The sequence below is a fragment of the Neopsephotus bourkii genome, unplaced genomic scaffold (assembly GCF_033783945.1).
Source record: "Neopsephotus bourkii isolate Nb327-2 ecotype Australia unplaced genomic scaffold, CSIRO-AGI_Nbou_v1 NB_1780, whole genome shotgun sequence".
Classification (NCBI taxonomy): Eukaryota; Metazoa; Chordata; class Aves; order Psittaciformes; family Psittacidae; genus Neopsephotus; species Neopsephotus bourkii.
Genome location: NW_026902254.1, coordinates 4,638,258 through 4,660,557, shown reverse-complemented (window position 1 = coordinate 4,660,557; position 22,300 = coordinate 4,638,258). Strand labels below are relative to the sequence as shown.

At 40.0% G+C, this 22,300-nt stretch overlaps 1 long non-coding RNA gene across 1 annotated transcript in view; it reads right to left on the bottom strand.

Moving 5' to 3' along the window:
* Positions 1 to 241: 241 nt before the first annotated feature.
* Positions 242 to 22,300, bottom strand: part of LOC133226390 (uncharacterized) — a 38,730-nt gene continuing 16,671 nt past the window's right edge. The window contains exon 2 of the long non-coding RNA XR_009729494.1: positions 242 to 558. This is a non-coding gene — a long non-coding RNA (uncharacterized LOC133226390). The remainder of the gene's footprint in view (positions 559 to 22,300) is intronic.

The window sequence follows — 22,300 nt, the reverse complement described above, 5'->3', positions numbered from 1 at the left end:
GATACTGCTGAGCCAGGGTGTAAAGAGGAAATAAAATTTAAACAAGTGAGAGCAGATATATATTACCCACTGACCTACTGCCATGCTTCTCATTTCTTATCCTTTAAAGAGAACTATCTATTTGTTGGAGGACAAAACAATGGTCCTGATGTAGAACAGAATGTGATATATACTAATCCACAGGAAAATATGGCTTATGTTTATAGAGCATTCTTCACAAAAATTAGTAAGTACATATACAAAGTCTATCACTACTAATTTTGTTTTCTTCCCTGAAAATAATAAAAAATAAAAGCAAAGCCCAAATGTTTCTGTGCAATGGTTTTAAATTAATATTTCACACAGGAGTAGCAATAGCAATCTTTCCAATTTCTAAGTCATATTCCATGTCCACATAAACGGTGACTGCCAACTCCCTTTATTCAGTATCACAGTTTATCATCATTGTGGGGTTTTTCCCTTTCACTATAATAAATAGGGTTCATGGCACTTCTAAGCAGCTATCTCGATGACCCAGCCCACACTGTTACAGAAATCCCTCCATCACAAGCTAGCAACCTGCAGGGAGAGAAACCAGAAAATGGGTCAGCCTGGCTAAGCACGGTTCAGCCAGGTGAATTCCTGAAAGTTTTCCTCATCACTTTAAAATTTTTCATGCTGAGATTATCTTATATTTATATATAAATATGCTCATAGTTGTGGGGGCTCTTTTACAGGAAAACCCCATGAGCAGATGTAGCAAAAGGAGGGGCTGCTCCCCGAAAAAGCAGCCAGGGCCACCAAACTCATCACAGTCTGAACAGAAATGCATACTTAAAAGCCAGATGGATCTGTGAAGCTTGGTGTCAGAACAGACTAAGCTTTGAAAATAATCCAAGACAACATTTATGACACTATTTTATTGGGGTTTTAGAGATAACGTCTTAAGAATATCACTGCAGAAAATGGCTGATTGTGCCTCAGTGCTCTCTTTTCATCATGTTCAGTTTAATAACGCTATCGTTAGCTGATCTCGTGAGGAATTTTAAGGAAATAGATGTTATAAAAATAACAAAGAGACAAAGGGCATTAGTCTGGAAATTTTTGACATTAACAGGCCTACTTGCATGCGGAAGTATTGGGTACCACAGAAAATTTTTTGTTAATATTTAAACTACCGGCAATGTATCACCTTAAAACAAAAGTCTATGTTACTGAACGTGACTTATCTTAAGACATAAATTTGTTTGTTTGATCTCCATATTATCTTGCAATGACCCCTTTGAGATGATCTTCTTTCAGCACCATCTGCTACCAGAAAAAGCAAGTATATACATGTATATTTCAAATCTTCGTATACAATTAATACTTTCCCTTTGTACAGTAACATAGTCCACAGATAGGACTAGTCATGTTCAGAAAGAAGAAAACCCAAATATTACATATTTAAATTGGCTCGTAGTAAATAAACAGCCACTTACTGAGTTTTATGCAGTATTTAAATTAACTAATGGAACTATATACTTTTCTACAATATTCAGGAAACTATATTCAACCTTCTAAGAATAAAAACACTCCTAGTTCTCCTAAAACTTAAAATATCATGTAAATAAAATTTGCCTGTACAGTAACCTACCAATTTTGCCACCTCTGCAATTACTGGTTTGACAACATGGAAATGATTGACTTCCCAATGGGAGGTATTATTCAGCACAAGCAAAGACAGAACAGGACCTGAGCAACATGCTTAACTGAAAGTTGATCTGGTTCCCAGTGAATGGCTTCACAAGCTGCCAGGGAAGCAGGACCACCTATTTGACTTTATGAGCTCCTTTCAAAGATGTAGGCAGAACCTAGTAATTCCTTTCCAATATACATACCTTTTATAAATCAGCTTTTTGTTCCAGTGTGTACTCACAGCTACCTCATACACCATGGAAATTACAGAGCTTCTCTACTGAAATCAAATACAATTAAGAACAAAAGCTGTTTTCAATGTGACATGTTTAAAAAATAACACTTTCAGTGTAATTAATAGAGCTGTGAATTAACATCATTATTTTCTGTCTCAGACCAAATTATAGCCTGAGATAGCTACATGCTGTTTCCAATGTATTCCATGAAGTGTGTTTACAAATGTGCATGTACTACTTACAATTTTAGTAGAGCAGCTGTGTCTTGTGCTTTTCACTATGACAGAGCCTGATCTTATACCTGAATTCCAAGAGACAGTTTCTGTTATAGGTCCTAAGGTCCTTTCTAACCCTAACTATTCTATGATTCTATGATTACTGTATCTTTCCAAGACATTTAGTAGAAGACTAGCAGTAAAGCTACCACCTCATTTTTTTCTCTTTGTCTGCTAATCCATGTATTACAAAATTAACAGGGGAAGGGGAAAAAAATAAAAAACCCTGAAGCCTTGGAAAACAGTCAGCTGAAGCAGAGGAGGGGAAATTGGGTTTAAAGGGAAAAAGGCTTAAAACCACCATGTCTTACTTTATTCCTTTCTTTCTTTCTTCAAGACTCATCCTCAGGATTATGTGTTGCCTAGACAGACCACAGGAGAGTTCCTGTCATACAGCCCTATTTAAGTATTTGAAATGTGGAAAACACAAGTTCTTTTTCTTTGCTGTTGTAACACAGTATATCCAAATGTTAGTATCTCATGACTGTGGGGTACAGTCCATCTGGGAACACAGAAGCACTATGTGCAGGAAGGAAGGATCACTATCTCCACTGGGAAATCTGATGGCACAATGTTGTGTTACAGCTCTATGGAGCCCATCCAAACTGGCACTCCTGGAGTGGGAAGCCCTCCAGGGGAAGGTTTCTAAAGCTGTCTGAGTCCTACCCCAAGTCTGCACAGCCACAAGTGGTGGACCAACAAAAATGAGCTGTGATTCTGCAGGGTGGTGTTCTGCTGCACAACTGCAACTTCCAATCAAGTGGGAGAAGCCAAACATAGACAAGGGGAGCAGGACCACTGCTTTAATAGGCAGTCACTGTTAGGTCAAGCTACACGTGAATCCCGCTGTGGGTTATAAGAGCTTTGAGAGTATGACACAGTGGCAGTACCCAAAGCTGGTGGCAGGTCTAGGTCTCCAGTCTCATGACCAAGGTGCTCAGAGAAGATACTACATGTGTAGATGTGAGAGAGTGAGAGGACCAGACCAAGTCAGCTACATTTTAGGTAGCTACATCATTTGCTAAGTGGGAATGTGCCTAACACTTCCCTGAGCTCCAACCACAAAGAACTTGAATGAAGAAACACTATGATGGAAAGGAAGTTGAGAGGGAAATATACATTAAGAAATTATGATGGTGAGGGAACAAATAAAGCCTTTCTATCCCTGATCTTCCTCCACAGGGGAAGGGAGGAAATAATCTACATTTCCTAACTAATTTCCTGTCATTGACTTGGCTGTGATATTTTTCACTCTTTTAATCCACCATGAATTCTTTTTTTGGCCCCACAGCACAAGAATCTCATCACCTTGCAAAAGTCTCTTCCTCCCTTCATAGACCAGAGCACACACCATGCCATGCCTTTGCCCTTCTGTGACAGCTCAGTGAGGTGCTGTGGCACAAGCATGTGAACTTACTTCCTTTCTGCCATTCACTTTCAAGCCATCTGCAACGTTGTGTTGGTACGGCTGTTGTGCCTGGACCTTTTATAGAAGAAAATGCAGGGTGGGACCAACAAAAATATAATTTCCTCTGTTTTTTTGACTCTCCCTTTCTTCAAATGCCTGCACACACACTAAAGACAATTTAACATGTATTGTTCAGAGAATCAGTGTATCCACTATATTTTACTGCTTTAATTATCTGCTGTTTTCTTCTGGCTCTGATTCGCCTCTTCACCAGATCAAGTATATTGTCGTGTACCATTTGAAATTGCTGGAACACAAAACACGAGCATGCATTTCACAAAATTACATATTTACACTATATGTCCCAGCTTTTTAGCATGGGTGACAATGATATACTTTAGTTACAATCAAGAACGTCAACAGATTGTATTACAATCTGTCATACATTCTCAGGAGGGAGAAATTGGCAACTCACTACACTGAAGAACAGTAATAAAGCATCTGGAATATTACAGTACAAGTAGATTTTATATGATCTGACTAGTTGAAGCAATTTATAATAATGACTTTTTCAAAATGAGCTTGCCAACAACAGGTCTCTGTAACAAGCTTATGTTCATAGTGACACCAGAATACTTAACGTATGTGTCTGATCGGTAGTATCTCTCACATATTTTACTAATGACACTGTTCTAAATCACTTGCATGCAAAATAGGTGCATCTTAAAAGAAAAAGAAAATAATCTTGGTTCTAATCAAAAGTAATAACCAATTTTTATAGATGCCTAATGCTCATGAAGAACTTTAAGATGATCAATAAGCAAAACACTCATGTCATTTTCTGCGCCATTGGCAAGTAAAACATAATAACTGTTTTCTCCCATGTGAGCAAAACGGTATATTGAACAATCTGACAAAACCAGGAAGACTGTCAAAAAAAATAATCCAAAGGGGAAAAAGAATATGTTCTCTGGTCTCTATCTGAGCTGGGGCCATTACAACAGTTCCTTCTGTTCGAAGAAAACCAATCAGAAAAGAATCAAAGAAACTGTGAATGTGACATTTAATTCCTGAAAGCACAAGTTATTCATGTTCTAGCTGAGGTGAAAAGCTCAATGTAGCAGCATACACTGACAGGGATCCCAGTCCAAAAAACTGCTATGCTGCTTCTAAGGCTGTATCTGTCAATCACCAGCACATGAGTCAGAAAAAAGAAAGCTAAAGACAATGCTACAATGTTCTTTCAAGACAAATATTTTAAAGGGGTAGCAAAATGGAAGTCACAGTAACCGATAAAGTTATTTTAAAATATAGTTATACACAATTATATTTATTCAAACAAACTTAAAATTAGTCCTATCCTCCCATTCTAAAAATACACATGTGAAATGGAGATTTGAAACAGTAATTTTAGGGCAGTCCTTAAGAAGGATATAGATTATAATTAAGGTATATGTTTAATGACTGAGGTCCAAGACACTTCAAACCTGGAGTACTTATGAAATATATAGTAAGATTAATTAAATAGTTTTGATTTATTTCCAGGTTTAAAACCAGAAGAACTAAGCACTGCTTTGCAAAACCTTAAAGCCATGGTCTGACCCAGTTCTCACAACCAATGACATCTGTGGAGACAAAGACTGGGAAGAGCAGTGGATATGAGCTAAATGAAGAAATCAGACTAGTCATATACTGTTCTTGCTCCTCGGCCTCCTTCTTCTTCTTGATCCGAAAACAGCTTCCTCAGATAGTCAAACTAGTCTTGAACGTCAAGATCCATGGCACACACTAGGCACGGGAGAAAGCTGCCATACATCTCCTTCCCCTCTGGTCCAACAAGTGAAGTGAAGTTTGTCATCATTTCTGTCACTTATGAATAAGAAAGGCTGAATAAGAAAACAGGAATGCTGATTTTGTTGTGCCCACACTTGGGAGTAGTAAACATGGCAACAGACATACACACACATACGCAGTACCAGATTACAGGCCTTCAGTGTACGTTTGGGTCAAGAAAAACACTATCTACAAGGAAATGTCCACCTGGCTGATGCCACTATCCCATTCACAGCTTGCTGTTGTAAAAGCCGACGTTCCTCTTACCAAGAGCCATGATTACATCCAGTGCTTCTCCTCTTACTTTTATATCCTTCCCTTCCACACTCATCTCACAGCATATATTCACCCAAAAAAAGTCATCAGATCAGTCTCATCAAGAGGAACACTTCCAAATTCCAATCTTGCCTTTCTTGGAGTTGTCTTGGTTCTGATGAAGGGCTGCTAGAGCTAAATGCAGTTTTTAAGAAGCACCATAGTTTTCAGGGGAAGCCATCACTGTCTCCCTTGAGTTTGGCTTAGCTCAAAATTATTACTTAGCTAAGATTCATCAGACAGTCATTTTGGCAGATGATCCCAAAGAGGCAAGAGAAATCCTAAAAGCCTTATGAATTATCTAGCTGAAGTTGGGAAGAATTCAGTCATAACCCTGAATGTAAGAGAACAACAACAGAACCACAAAGGTCCTGGTGTGATGTAGAGGAATGAAGATACACAAGCTCCGTTGTGTTCACACACAAAGGCCATAAGAGCAGAGAAAGAGCTTTCCAGGGCATTTGAAATTATCCAGAGTAGAGACTCCTTTAAAAAGTGTTAAAATCAGTTCTTAGGACTTGTTTTGAACAAGTATAACATCCTCAAGGTAGAAAAGTAGCAACCCTTGGTCCTTTCTGTTTACAGCTAGGTTTGCATGTTAAGGTTGGCAGACAGCCTCGCTAAGCTGCAGATGCCTTCCTTCTGAAGGAAACCTCCTAATGTTTGTTAGTTTTATCTGCTGTTCTGTTTAAAAATGTGATACAGACAGTTTAGACTCAGAGCACTGGCCGCCTATTCTAACTTGAGTCACTGCCTGAAGACAACCTTTGGGATTCTTTGAGAAAAAGGCTTTCCTTTTTCTCCCTCATCTGTCTGGGGAGACATAGAACAGCTATGCTGATGCAGAAAAGAGGGTCACCACAGTGCATCTGGACAGAGCAAACTCTGCCTAAGGGCTTCAAAGCGGCTGGGTAAGACTTCCAGTATGAATAGCGTGGGTGATTTGGCAAATGCCAAAGGAAGTAGTAAGAGGGATCAAGCAGAGCCTAGGGCATCAGCATCTGATGCGAGTACTACAGAGGAGGTTGGCCCCAGGAAGAGGAATGAGGCACTGAAGTCCTGACAGGGAGCGATTGCTTTAATATCAAAAGACCAAAAGACCGAGTGCTACAGTAGCTCATTTCTTTGTTTTTACAGTCTGGAAGGCTCTACAGGGGTCGTTCCTCTCTGCTCCCTTGTCAAGGAGGAAGTCCAGCACATACGACCTCTGATAGATCTCCTGCTGTTAGGGAACTGTCGAAGAGTGCCTGTCAAGTCGGGATATCCGCAGAGGCATAGCTAACCCCAACACAAGTAAAAAAGCCTGACAGCTCCCTAAACAAAACAACTTTACGGAAGAAACCTGAATAGCTACTTGAAGAGCAGAAAGTCATAGAATACATTAAGATGCTAATTCGCTATGGACCAGCTTAAGCATGACCAATAGGACTGTGTCAGTAATGATGTATACAGCCAAACCTACTGCTTACCTGCTGCTATTCTGCTTTTGAAGCATAGGCAAATATAACCAGCGATTTGTATTTATTCAAAGGAGACTAAGAACAAGGACCACAAATACAGAACTGAAGGATCAATCAGGGGCCACAAAATGGGGAGAAATCTTGGGATAAGAAGCAAAAAAGCATTATGTACAGTTTTTTTCAGTACTGAAAGCAGTGCTAGAAGAGTTAGACCAGTGCTTTTGTTTTGTTTTGGGACTGGGAGCAGAAAGAAGACAGAAAAGCTGCTGAGATGTGATGGAGCAGAATGAGGGTCTTCACATTTAAAAAGGAATAAGCAGGTATCTCCTTATGTCCTCTCCTTTGGGAGTAGAAGTAGAAGAGAGCTGGCACCTAAGAGTGAGACAAAAGGGAGAGGGAAAGAATCCTGATCCATCTAATCAGAAGATTTGGGTGGTAATGTTGTGTTTCCTATGGCTTTGAATAGATTCTAAGGGGCTGAAATGTTGACACTGGTTTTATAAAGCAATAGTTTCCTGGGAGTTTTCTGAAGTTAGTAGCCTGGAAAGGAGTACTAGGCAAGCATGGTGTTGGCAGCTGCAATGACAACGGTCATCTCTTACTAGAGTTCTGTGCAGAGCAACAGCTTACCATCACCAACACTATCTTCCAGCAGAAAGATAGCTGGAAGACAACCTGGATGCATCCTCGATCTAAACATTGGCACCTTATTGATTATGTTTTAGTGCGCCAGAGAAATATTCTTGATGTCTGCCAGACCAGAGTGATGCCTAGTGCAGAATGCCAAACAGACCACCGCCTTGTGCGCTGCAAACTTAATTTCCACTTCAAGCCCAAACCTAAGAGGGGCGGCATTCCGAGGAGGAGGCTCAATGTTGATAATCTTCAAATAGCTGCAGTGAGGGACAGCTTTCAGGCTAACCTTCAAACTAGGCTTGAAGACTAACGTATAGATTCTTCTCCTGAAGCACTTTGGCAACATATCAAAAATAGCATCCTGCAGTCCTCCGTAGAATCCATTGGGTTCTCCTCAAAGAAAAACAAAGAGTGGTTTGACGATAGCAACCAGGAGGTTCAGGAATTGCTGACAAGAAAGAGATCTGCTCATCAAGCACACCTCGCTCACCCACTCTGCCATGTAAGAAAAGCAGCCTTTCGTCTTGCATGTAGCAAACTCCAACAGAAATTTAGACACATCCAGAACAAGTGGTGGCTCAACCTAGCAGAAAAGACTCAACTATGTGCAGATTTGGGTGACCACAGAGGATTCTATGAGGCTCTGAAGGCAGTGTATGGACCCACATTCCAGGTTCAAAGCCCCTTACTTGGTGCAGATGGACAAACGCTTCTTACAGATAAAATCTCCATCCTGAATCATTGGTCTGAACATTTTCAAACCCTCTTTAGTGCTAATCGTGTAGTCCAAGGCGAAGGAATCCAGCACATTCTGCAACATCCGGTGAAAAACGAATTGGATTTAGCCCCTACCATGGGAGAGACTCTTAAGGCCATACAGCAGGTGAAAACTGGCAAGGCAGCTTGGGACTTGACGGAGTCCCACCTGAAATATGGAAGCATGGAGGCCAAGCACTCCACGCTAAATTTCATGAGCTAGTTGTGTGCTGTTGGGAACAAGGCAAAATACCGTCAGACTTTCATGATGCAATCATCGTCACTCTGTATAAGAAAAAAGGTGCCAAGTCAGACTGCTCAAACTACCCTGGTATAACTCTGCTCTCCATTGCTGGTAAAATTCTTGCAAGAATACTATTGAACAGACTAGTACCTGCCATCGCAGAAGAACTTCTACCTGAAAGTCAGTGTGGTTTCAGGGCTAATAGAAGTACCACAGACATTATATTTGTTCTCAGACATTTGCAAGAAAAGTGTAGAGAACAGAATAAGGGGTTATACGTAACTTTCGTTGACCTCACCAAAGCTTTTGACACTGTGAGCAGGAAAGGCTTGTGGCTGATGTTAGAACGATTGGGTTGTCCCCCCAAGTTCCTCAAAATGATTATTCTGTTACATGAGGATCAGCAAGGCCAAGTCAGGTATGGTGATGCACTCTCTGAGCCTTTCCCAATAACCAGTGGTGTGAAACAAGGTTGCATTCTCGCACCAACCTTACTCACAATCTTCTTCAGCATGAAGCTCCGAAGGGCTACAGCAGACCTCGACAAACAAGACGGCATTTATATTCGATATCGTACCGATGGTAGTCTATTCAATCTAAGGCGACTGAAGGCCCACACTAAGACCCTAAATCATCTTGTCCGTGAACTGCTCTTTGCTGATGATGCCGCCCTTGTTGCCCACACAGAAGCAGCTCTGCAGCGTTTAACATCTTGCTTTGCGGAGGCGGCTGAGGTTTTTGGGCTGGAAGTCAGCTTGAAGAAAACAGTAGTCCTCTACCAACCTGCACCGCAAGAAGATTATCGCCATCCCCATATTGCCATCGGCGAGTCAGACCTTAAGACAGTTCAGCAGTTCAGCTATCTGGGAAGCATCATTTCCTCGGATGCCACGATCGACAAAGAGATAGACAACAGAATAGCAAAGGCATATAGAGCCTTTGGAAAACTCCATAAAAGAGTCTGGTGTAATAAACACCTGAAGAAAAGTACAAAGATCAGTGTCTACAGAGCCATTGTATTGTCTACTCTTTTATATGGGTCTGAATCATGGGTCATCTACCGTCATCACCTGCGACTCCTGGAACGCTTTCATCAGCGCTGCCTCCATACAATTCTAAACATCCATTGGACTGACTATGTGTCTAATGTCACTGTCCTCGAACAGGCAGGGGTCACCAGCGTCGAGGCCATATTGCTGAAATTGCAGCTGCGCTGGGCAGGGCACGTCTCTAGAATGAAGGATCACCGCCTCCCCAAGATCGTGTTTTATGGTGAACTTGCCACCAGTAGCCGCAAGAGAGGTGCCCCAAAGAAGAGATATAAGGGCTCCCTGAAACAATACCTTACCCTTGGCCATACTGACTACCATCAGTGGTCCACCTTGGCCTCCAATCGAGAGACTTGGAGGCACACCATACATAATGCCGCTGACTCCTTTGAGAGTTCACGAAGAACTAGTCTCAAGGAGAAAAGACAATGCAGGAAGAATCGTGTCCCACCTGTTCCACCCAAGGAGACCTTCTGCTGCGGCCGGATTTGCCTACCCCACATTGGCCTTCTTAGTCATCAGCTCGCTTGTAGTGAGCGTGGGTAAAGCCCTTCCCAAATCTTCGTTCACGAAGTCAAGCCATGATGATGAGAGATTGAAGGTCTAAACCCTACCAAGCAATTTTGAAATCCAAATCTTCACATTCATTTGTGCGATTTTTACAGTATTTTCTTGTAGATGAAAATGAGGGTTGTTTGGTTTCATTTGGAGGAGGTATACTGCTATTACTGAAATTCTGTTGCTCAGTGTACTGGAACAAATGTAAAATATTGTATCATACTTCAAAATTTACATAAATATTTGCTAAACCATTTTATTAAAGTTTAGAAAAGAAAAAAACACCAACCACAATACATAGACATAAATTAATTTTATGGTTAGTTCCTTAATACTCTTTCTGTAAATGTCCTCTAAAATATTTTCTGTATCAAATGAATTCTCCACAAAATACAATTTGGCTGCAGCATAGTGTTTATTAAATATTCACAAAGGGAGAAGCTATTTTTTTAGTGTAGAGGTTGGTAAAGAATATGAAAGCCTTAGCTCTATGAACATGTTTGCTGCATAAGTTTTATGGGAGGGACAGTAAAACCTTCCGATAAAATACTTCTGAAGAAATTGACCAAAGCGTTCTATCTTTTGGTCATTTTATGATATATTCCTTCATACTGCAGTAAAGCCAAAAGCATATTTGTTAACATCTATCATAATTTTTAAAAACTGCTTTAGAAATGCGAGTTAAATGTTGGATATTGTAACAGTATTTTCCTTTACGTGTGAAAGTATAATAAAACAGTAATAAAAACTCTATATTTACACAGTAGCTCAACAGTCCTGCTTACACAGGACATTTCCATCCTATTCCATTTTTAACAGTTGCCAAGATAATGCTGATTTTGCAGCTGATATAGCAAAGACAAGTCATGTTCAGCATCATGTCAGCTAGCTGTACTTGAACTCATTGAGAATACAGCTTCAGTTTGAGTGTATGATATTATTATCAGAACTCATCCTTTACACTGCCTGAAAAATCACACCAAGCTCTGTCAGTTACCTTTGAGTACTAAAAGTTGCATTTAAGAAGGATATTTGCAGTCCCTCCAGCTACATTTCTTTTACTCAGACGGGACTTCCTCCATAAGATGACTCACTGGGTTTCAAAAACTACGTTTTTTCTCATCTTTTCTGCAGAACTTTCAGGTGCAGCATGATACTATCACAGCTCTGTGAGATGTGAACTTGTGTTAATTTCACTTAAAATCAATTATTTCACTTTGCTACATTAATTCTCTGTATTAACTGGGATTAAAAAAATAATAAGGCTACTTTGTTGCTCCTGTTCTATTTCATTGCTAATTCTCCCATCTCCTGTGACCAGTATTCCCACTGGCACAGCTGAATATGCCATGAGGCCCCTGGGTCTAAAGTTTAGTACTCTGCAAGTCCTCATGGCCTTTAGCATTTGCTTTGTCTTCATCTTTTGCCCTAATACCTCATCCTGGGGAGTCTGAGCCAAAATATGTTCTTGGAAACAGGGGTGTAAACCCAAAGCAACTGTGCTGTGTGTGCTGGTTCACACTCTTGTCCCAGCTGCTGGGCATCATCCTCACAGCAGATAGAGGCTGGAGGCCTTGTGGGGCAGGAGCCAGCAATGACTTGCAGGGACAGTTGCCCATTAGAAGTGCACCCAGAAAGTTATCATTAGTATCCCTGTGAGTTACAGCAGAACTGCTTCAGGATGCCAGAACAGCAGTGGAACCATTTAGCTGCTGTAATGCCTAAAACACTTAAATATCTGAATAATTTACCCTTGGTCTTTCCAAAACTAGGCTGTGGCTCCTTCCTAAGGATAAAAGAATACAGTATCTGGAGCAGTAAGTCCCAAACACACTAATCAAACCACTGCCTAAATACTTTTAAGGACATTTATATACACTTCTCATATTCTATACTGGATACACTATATGGAGTAAGGTTGCCATGGCCAGGGGTTGCATTAGTGGTCTGCACACGATACTACCAATCTATACTAAATCTCACTGGAAACATGATAAAAAAAATTAAGCTTTCCAAGAAACAAGAGATATTCATTAATGAATATATTCTGCACTAATTATAGATACTAGAATACATGTAACACAGCTATCAAATAGTAATAACTGTGTCCTTACTGTAAAAAGAGCTTTTAAAAACACCAATGTGAATATTTCTGTCATATATATTGAATCAGAAAATACCTCTTCATTTGAAGCAAGAAAGAACTGACCTTGAAAAATCTGGGTAATTACATATAAAAAGCTCAGAAAACATCAAAACATTTCATCCTGGGACTTTGAAATCTTAAAATTACTTTTCCTGAACTAAATATAAGTTTCAAATATAATAAAACAAAAGGCTCAAAAACCCCACAGTCAAATAGAGGAGAAATATTTTAAGCTATTAAATAAAGCACTTAAAAATACTTGAGCTGCCTATTTTCCTCATTTTTTGTTGTGAAGACTTCCTGAGATTTTGATGTTGCACTCCTTTCTTGAATAGCACACATTTCAGGCTCCAGAAATTCACAGAAAATAAAGAAGCAAACAAGCCCTTCCTATTCTAAATGCAAATTCATACTTTAGGAAAACTGCTTATAGCTGTGTCACCTTGGCCTGGTGAATGACTACCAAGATGCTCTGCGAATCTCCATTGTAATGCAGCGTTCTTAACAGTCCAGCTTTCCCCGACCCTCATTGTTCTCCCTTCACCATATAAAACACTCCAGTTTCTTTGTTTAAGGCTGCTTTTACAAAAGCAATTATAAAGAACACTGTTTTTGATCTCCGAGCATTCTTCAAACAATGAAGGTTACAATAACATATTTTTTTTTACACACATGCTGAGCAAAAGGCCTAACCTTGCTGCTTCACAGCTCTGGAAACAATTGATCTGCTAGTGTTTTCTGAAAGGATGAAGCTAGCTGAAGTGAATGCAGGATCACATGGCCTAGAGGTATAATCGACCACTATCCATGTGAGTACTTCACTGGTCCCCAGCTTTGTGATGCTTAACATATTTCTCCTGTGAACATGCTAAAGAAGATGGCTAAGAATAAGAAACCGAATTATAAGATGCTGACAGATAAAAATGCAGATGGACATTTAAGAAACCCTCTAACAGGAGGTTCACACTCTAGTTGATTTCAAAGGGAATTAGGTGCCTAAAATTTATAATCTATTAGTAGCTAGATCCACAAAAAGTGCAATCATTGTTCAAATACACAGTTCCCTCATATTTTAAAGGAAATTAAAGATCCTGTAGACTATGAGGACCTGCAGGTCAGGGGTGGACACTGTAAGAAGTCTAGGCAATTTGTCCAAGATACATGCCCAAGTGCTACCTTGATACCACAAATTCACATGGCAGTCCCAGCATCAGCTCACTCACCTGCAAGTTCTTTTCTAACAGAGAGCTCTGTGACATGTTGGGTTAAGCTAAATTATTTGAAAAGGCTCACAAGAACAACATGGTCCTAGAATATTACTGTATTTGATATGTGGATGCCTGGCTGCCCTATGTGAAAAGAATGCCCACGAGTTTCAGGCCAGAGCAGCATTTCAACAAGAGAAATCAGACTAAGCTGATGGGGCTACAGAACTGATGGACAGGGGTAGAACAGCTGATGTCACCTACCTGGACTTGTCAAAGCATTTGACACTGTTCCACATGACATTCTTGTCTCTAAATTGGAGACACATAGATCTGACAGATGGACCATTCGGTGGATAAAGAACTGGCTGGATGGCCACACACAAGGAGTTGTGGTCAATGGCTCAATGTCCAGCTGGAGACCAGTAATGAGGGGTGTCCCTCAGGGATCGGTTTTGGGATCGGTCTTGCTCAACATCTTTGTTGATGACATGGACACTGGGATTGAGTGCACTCTCAGCAAGTTTGCTGATGACACCAAGCTGTGTGGTTCAGTTTATATGCTGGAGGGAAGGAATGACATCCAGAGGGACCTTGACACGCTTGTGTGGTGGGCTGATTCCAGCCTTATGAAGTTTAACCATGCCAAGTGCAAGGTCCTGCACCTGGGTCGGAGCAATCCCAGACACAGCTACAGGTTTGAGAAGGACTTGGGGGTGTTGGTCAGTGAGAAACTGAACATGAGTCGGCTTCAGTGTGAGCTTGCAGCCCAGAAAGCCAACTGCATCCTGGGCTGCATCAAAAGGAATGTGACCAGCAGGTAGAAGGTGATCCTGCCCCTCTACTCTGCTCTCATGAGAACTCACTTGGAGTATTGTGTGCAGTTCTGGTGTCCTCAACATAAAAAGGACATGGAACTGTTGGAACAAGTCCAGAGGAGGGCCACGAGGATGATCAGGGGACTGGAGCACCTCCCATATGAAGACAGGCTGAGGAAGTTGGGGCTGTTCAGCCTGGAGGAGAGAAGGCTTCCTGGAGACTTTATAGCAGCCTTCCAGTATCTGAAGGGGGCCTACAAGGATGCTGGGGAGGGACTCTTCATTAGGGACTGCAGTGACAGGACAAGGGGTAATGGGTTAAAACTTAAACAGGGGAAGTTTAGATTGGATATAAGGAGGAAGTTCTTTACTGTAAGGGTGGTGAGGCACTGGAATGGGTTATCCAGGGAAGTTGTGAATGCTCCAACCCTGGTGGTGTTCAAGGCCAGGTTGGACAGAGCCTTGGGTGGCATGGTTTAGTGGGAGTTGTCCCTGCCCATGGCAGGGGGGTTGGAACTATGTGGTCTTAAGGTCCTTTCCAACCCTAACTATTCTATGATTCTATGATTACAGAGAATTAGATCTGATGATGCAGGTGACCATTTCCAGCCTTATATTCCTGTGCACTTCCCTTTCCATGTTTTACCTGTATCTTCTCACATCTTCTATTTTTCTGCAAGAACTGACTCCTCACACAACACTTTATGTGTTTAGCTCAATTTTCAATTTTCAATTAGCTCAATTTTAGGGCTAAAGCACTCATCAACAAAGAAAGTCTTCATTACAACTATTACAGCTGCTGCTTTTTTTTCCCCTACACCCCACAGGGACAGATCTCACAGCCATGGAAATTAAACCAGTAGCAGTTGATTCAGGACATTTGGATTTGATTCTCCAAAATGCTGAACAGACTACCCCTTCTCCAGCAATTTATATAAATATGTGCTTAACCTCAAACATGGTAATAATCACAGCCTTCAAAGAAAGCTTTACTTTGCATATGAATATAAACTATGGTTTAAATTTACTTTGGGGAGAGCTGTATAGACTAGTGAGAGTACTCCGGTAGCATGATAAAAGCCTGTAGCACTCTTTTAAATACAGATCTATACATCTTTTGGTAATCATGCCAAGCCCATCACTAATGTGGTGGCTTAATGGAAGAAGAAAAAAATCATTTACTTAAACAAGTGAATCTCAGCCTTGGAGTTCAAGACCTACTATACTATACCTTTCCTATATCCTGAACTCTGCTAAATTATGTACTCTGTATTTTTCAGATTTTCTGTTTTCTGGAAATAAAAAATAAAATAAAAAAAAAAACAACACCAAAAAGCAACAATACCACCACAATTTTAAACAGCATGTTTATAAAGTAAATGTAACACGTCAATGTGTGAGCCATATTTACTTGCTACATCTGTTGCTATCCCACCTAATTCTTGGCAAAGTAGAAAACTACTGGTCAAAATGTATTTTAACAATTTATTTCATAATTTGAGAAGCATTTAATTTTATAAAAAGTCTTCCATAAGTGCAGATGGGAGTTAATAGTCTGATGTCAAGTAAAATATAGCTTGGTAAGGTTTTTGTATAGAATGCATAAGAAAAAAATCTGCTAATGTTCCAGGGAATCCTTTGGTGACGCAGCACTTCTCCCAGGGTACACATAATCTCTTCCATCCATCAGATTTAAAAATATGTGCTAGCTGTATACAAAGAAAACTTCCTCTGCATCGAGAGCAAAAGCTCTGCTAGGGAAGCTTTATCATTTTTGAGCCTTTAATCCAGATTTCTGTGGACTTCATGCTCCACAGTCAGTTTGAAAGTGTAGGAAATATGTTCAAGTGGTGATCAAAAACTAGTGATACATGTGCATGCACGGTTACAGCAAATGCTATCGGTGGCATGCAGGATGTTTTGTTTGGTGTGTTCCCAAAGATTTCTATCACCATGTTAAGTTTCTAGTATAAGCTGTATTATTGGCTTCCTTAAAGATGGGAATTGTGTGCTACCTATAAAGTATTTTTGCAAATAACTCACATGTCATCCTCAAGAGAATTACTTTTGACAGAAATGTGGAATTTGTAACCGCAAGTTTCATGTTCAGCTCAATTATAACATAAAATATCTAAGGGAAAAATAAGTGTAAGCATATGTCATAAAAATTGAAACGCCTTTAAAGGGGAAAGTCCTCTGAATAAATTTATGCAGCCCTTGAGAATAAAGCAATCCACCCTTTCTAAGTGAAATGACAGAAATAACTTTGTAGCTCCAGAAATGTCCACCTGTGAATGATTTTTGGTGAAAAAAGACATCACATTTTATAGATATTCAAAAATCTGGTATTAAATGTTCCATAAAATGTAACTGAAAAAATATATAATATAATACATATATTTATTCATTTTTTTTAAATCATAAGCAAAAACCTTCAAAAGTGCTGGATTTAGTATCTGAAAAGTCCTTCACACAAAGCCTTAAAGAGTTTGTGGACCAAATTTCCAAAGAATCCTGAAACATTCCTAGTCCCATTCCTAGTCAAGTGTACACAAAGGCAAATATTTCTGCAGACATGACTGCATATCTGCAGTTATGACTACATAATAATAAAGAAAACCAACAACCAACTGTCCAGTGTCATGTGGAAAATTAGTTCCTGTGATTTTTTTTAAGGAATATAAAAGGTTTGAACAAACTCCTTAACCTCAGGAAACACTGCTGAAGATACAGCCTCTTCATTAAGCTTTATATAAGATTTTCTCCCGTTCTCCTCCTACTTGTCTTTTAGAGAAATGCCATATCTTTTCACATCTTTGCCTACTCATTTTTACCACAAACACAGTTTTTAATAAAATTAGTCATTAAGTATTGTTTTTCAGACACAAAGAAGTTGTCAGCTTTACCATTCGTTAAGAGCCAGTTTTGTGCTGGTCTTCGGTAGTTATATCCAATTCCATGGGATTCTTTTTAGATTTTTCCATTGTATTTATAACCTTTATAAGCAAAGTCATGTTCAGCATATTTAAACCACTTTTTAACACAAATATATATCTAAAATTATTTAGTTCCACCTTCTCTACCTTTAGTCAACAAATTCTGATTAGTTTGGACACAAAGGAGGAGCAGCTCTGAATAACTCTCTGAGCAATGATTTTCCTCATTGTCTGAGATCCGTGTGAGTAGAGGGCGCGTGCTTTCAATCATATCACAACCCAAGACTTAGTGTTTGGAGCTGAAAAACTTCCTTGTCTCCTTCATATAAATCTGAAGTTGTCAGAAACCATTTCTTTCATAACTGACAGAGAGTAAATGAATGTTTCCTAATTTTTCCAACCCAAGATCATATAGAAACATGATGTAATATCCTTTATTCAGAGAGTTCTGCAGCTACTGTTTTTTAATATCTATCAGGCAATGTCCTCAATGGAAAGTCTTTGAATTTTCTCCACAGCTTCTATGATGGGGTGAAAGACCTGCATCAGTTTTTTGTAGGTCAGGTCTTTTTACAGCTATTCATGGAATCTTTTCATTTTTTACCTCCACATGGTAGTGTGTGGAACACATCCACACAAGGGCTCACTGAAGCGATAAGACCACTAATTAAATAATCTGACATACAGACTGTATTCCCACTTAAGCCTTAGGCAATATTTCAATTACTGTGAACTTGAAGCCAAACCTGGCAGTATTTCAAGGTGGAACCCACAAGTTTTTCTGCACTGAACCTCCAGAGACTCTGAACAATTAATAGTAGTGCCTTTATACAATCTGCAGCAGAGCAATGTCTTATGTTTCAGTCATCTTAAAAGTCACAAAAGCTAAGAGCCACCCTAATCTGCCTCTCCTTTTTTTTCATGGTTATTCTCAAGGCCTTAGGCCCATGTGCAGAATCCCTCAGATCCCCATACACTCACCAATCATACCTGCTGCAGCCAACCATCCCTTGCTGCACAAAATGAAACTATCAGGCTCCCAGTACTATATTACCCTGCCCTGTAGCATCCATCTGTCTCTCAGGACCTGAACAATTCCTTACGACCAGTATCTGCCAAAGTAACTTCAAACCTGGAAATGTTATAGGAAGTAAATATGGAGGATGGAGTTATTTAAAATGATGAAAGGATATATCTGCTATCATAATATCTGATAGAGCTGGAAAAAAAACAAGAAGCTTTCAAGCACACAGATTGCTTTTCATTTAAAATTGAGATTCTGTGTTTATTATAAACCCACACAAACACTGCTAACGGTAACTTGATAAAGAACTCGTCCTTGTAATTTGCCTTAGTAATTTGCTACAAAAATTCAACATTTTGAAAAAATCAAGTCATTCAAATTTCAACATTTTAACTGTCCTCATTTTTTTTTATTTGCCTGCACTTGCACATACATGATTGTTATAAATGTAAAAGCCACAGTTACCTCGGTGTTGCTCACTGTTCCTTCTACAGAATTCAAAGCCAATAATATCAATTCCTTTTGGAGAATGTCTTAAACTAGAATTGTGTTTTTCTTAAAGCTTCCTATAGTATTAAACAGTCACCAGCTAAAAGGAAGAATCAGGAGCAGCTCTAATTTGATAGCCAATTATTCTGATGTACTTGTTTTTAACAGATTTCAGTTAATTCGGGCAGAGGAGGATAACTATGAAGTTGTGATTTTGAAATGTGAGAAGCTCTGCATTGTCACATTAAAAATAAAACACAATTTATATGTTTTATGTAATAGTTCAAAGAATGAAGTAACTATTTCTTTGAGATAAAAATGAAAATCTAATATTGCAACTGTGGGAGACTGAGCTTTTGCTGAAGTTAAAAAAAAAAAAAAAAAACAACATTATTGGGATCTAGGATAAAATCTCTGGAGTGAGTTTTATCCTGAAACAGTAAATAGAATTTGCCAAGCAGTCACCCAAATCAAAATAAGGTTTATGCAAGACAGATGATATTCTCATGTTATGGAGACCACAAAATACTACAAGAAATGATCCTGGACGCAGAAAAGCAAACATACGTCAAATAAGTCTTCAAAAGCAGCACTAAAGCCACTTGATCAAACAATACAAATGAAATTACGAGACAATATTTGAAAGAAGGCTCAAGACAGTAAAGGCAAAAAGAAGAAAGATCCTTAGCTCAAAAATCACTTCATAGGCACAAGGCACAGAACTGCAGCAGCAGATGACAATATTAAGAGCCTTGCTGTAAAAGATGTGTTGGTGTCAAAGTAGTGCATTAACAGTATGGGGCAAAAAGTAGTTTAGTTTCAAAAGAATCTCATGCTTTAAAATTTATATTGATAGCACCCAGGATTATAAAAATATTGTCCAGGTTATAAAACAATGTGAACTTAATATGAGAGCAAATGAACTGGCAAAGCATTTGAAGCAGTACTTCAAGGGAAAGTATTTATTAGTATATTATTAAATTAATTAGTATCTCTACTGAAGGAAGGCTAAGATTATTTTATTTCTTCATGCAAGAAATACATTACTTTTATGCTGGTAGCGACCCTTCCAAAAATACTGTGTACAACTATGTGTGTTCAACTTATCTTTCGGGTGACTCCTGCACTGCTATTCTCATTACATCATAGCTAACAGGCTGAAAATTAAAGACAGATGTGTGTGTACATTTTATCATAAAGATACTAAAATTCTCACAATAAATATTTTCATGAGTGAAAAGTGGAAGAACAGCATGGCCAAAAGATTTGAAAATCTATGAGAAGGACCAAAATTGCTGGGCTAAACATACAGAAATGTAGGCTATGTTAGGGAAAACTCACACAGCAAAAGATGCTGATAAGACTGAAACTATCACATACATACACCAGGCTGAAGTCTCCTAAAGTCTTGCCTAAAGTCTTAGTTCACTGATGAACTTTTACATAAAATACTCCTGAACAGGAGTATTCCTTGCATATGTCCAGCTAAGCAATCCAGATTTCTTTAAATGACTGCCAAATCTCCAGCATTATTTACATCTCCACCACACATTTTATCATAATTGATTTCATATTTGCTTCCTCATATCATTTTTGAAATGTTGAAAAAGCATTGAACCTAATACCATTCTGAGTAGTGCTTTACTAGAAAATCCACCAGTTGATGATGACTCACCACTGGCAAGTGCTTAGAATCTATCATATATCTAATCACAGAATCACAGAATCCCAAGGGACCTCAAAAGATCATCTAGTCCAACCCCCCTGCAAGAGCAGGGTAACCTCGAGTATATCACACAGGAACTTGTCCAGGCGAGCCTTGAATATCACACACAGGAGACTCCACAACCACCCTGGGCAACCTGTTCCAGTGCTCTGTCACTCTCACAGTAAAGAAGTTTTTCCTGATGTTCACATGGAACCTCCTATGCTCCAGTTTACACCCATTGCCCCTTGTCCTATCACTGGACATCACTGAAAAAAACCTAGCTCCATCATCCTGACACTCACCCTTTACATATTTGTAAACACTGATGAGGTCACCCCTCAGTCTCCTCTTCTCCAAGCTAAAGAGACCCAGCTCCCTCAGCCTCTCCTCATAAGGGAGATGTTCCACTCCCTTAATCATCTTTGTGGCTCTCTGCTGGACTCTTTCAAGCAATTCCCTGTCCTTCTTAAACTGAGGGGCCCAGAACTGGACACAGTATTCCAGATGCGGCCTCACCAATGCAGAATAGAGGGGGAGGAGAACCCCTCTTGACCTACTAGCCACACCCTTTCTAATACACCCTAGGATGCCATTGGCCTTCTTGGCCACAAAGGCACATTGTTGGCTCATGGTCATCCTCCTGTCCACCAGAACCCCCAGGTTCCTTTCCCCTTCACGACTTTCCAGCAGGTCAACCCCCAACCTGTACTGGTACATGGGGCTGTTCTTCCCCAGATGCAAGACTCTACACTTGCCCTTGTTGAATTTCATCAAGTTTCTCCCTGCCCAACTCTCCAGCCTGTCCAGGTCTCGCTGAATGGCAGCACAGCCTTCTGGTGTGTCAGGCACTCCTCCCAGTTTAGTATCATCAGCAAACTTGCTGAGGGTACACTCAGTTCCCTCATCCAGGTCGTTGATGAAAATATTAAACAGCACTGGTCCCAGCACCGACCCCTGAGGTACTCCACTAGTCACAGACCTCCAGCTAGATTCTGCCCCATTGACCACAACTCTCTGCCTTCTTCCCTTCAACCAGCTCTTGATCCACCTCAGTACCTGATCATCAAGCCTACACTTCCTTAGCTTATCTATGAGGATGCTGTGGGAGACAGTTCCTCACAGTCACAGGCTGTGGTCGTCGTGGGGGATTTTAACTTCCCTGATGTTTGCTGGAAGGACTACTCGGCAACCCAGCCGCAGTCCAGGAGGTTCCTCCAGTGTATAGATGATAACTTCCTCATGCAAATGGTGGATGAGCCAACCAGGAGAGGTGTGCTGCTGGATCTCATCCTCACTAACAAGGAGGGTCTGGTTGAAGGAGTGAAGGTTGAGGGCTGCCTTGGTTGCAGCGACCACGAGATGGTAGAATTCAGGATCTTGTGTGGTAGGGTCAGTAGAATAGCAAGTAGAATCGCAACCCTGGACTTTAGCAGGGCAAACTTTGGCCTCTTCAAGCAATTGCTAGGGGAAATCCCATGGGCTAGGCTGCTTGAAGGTAAAGGGGCCCAAGATAGTTGGTTGACGTTCAAGGACTGCTTTTTCCGAGCT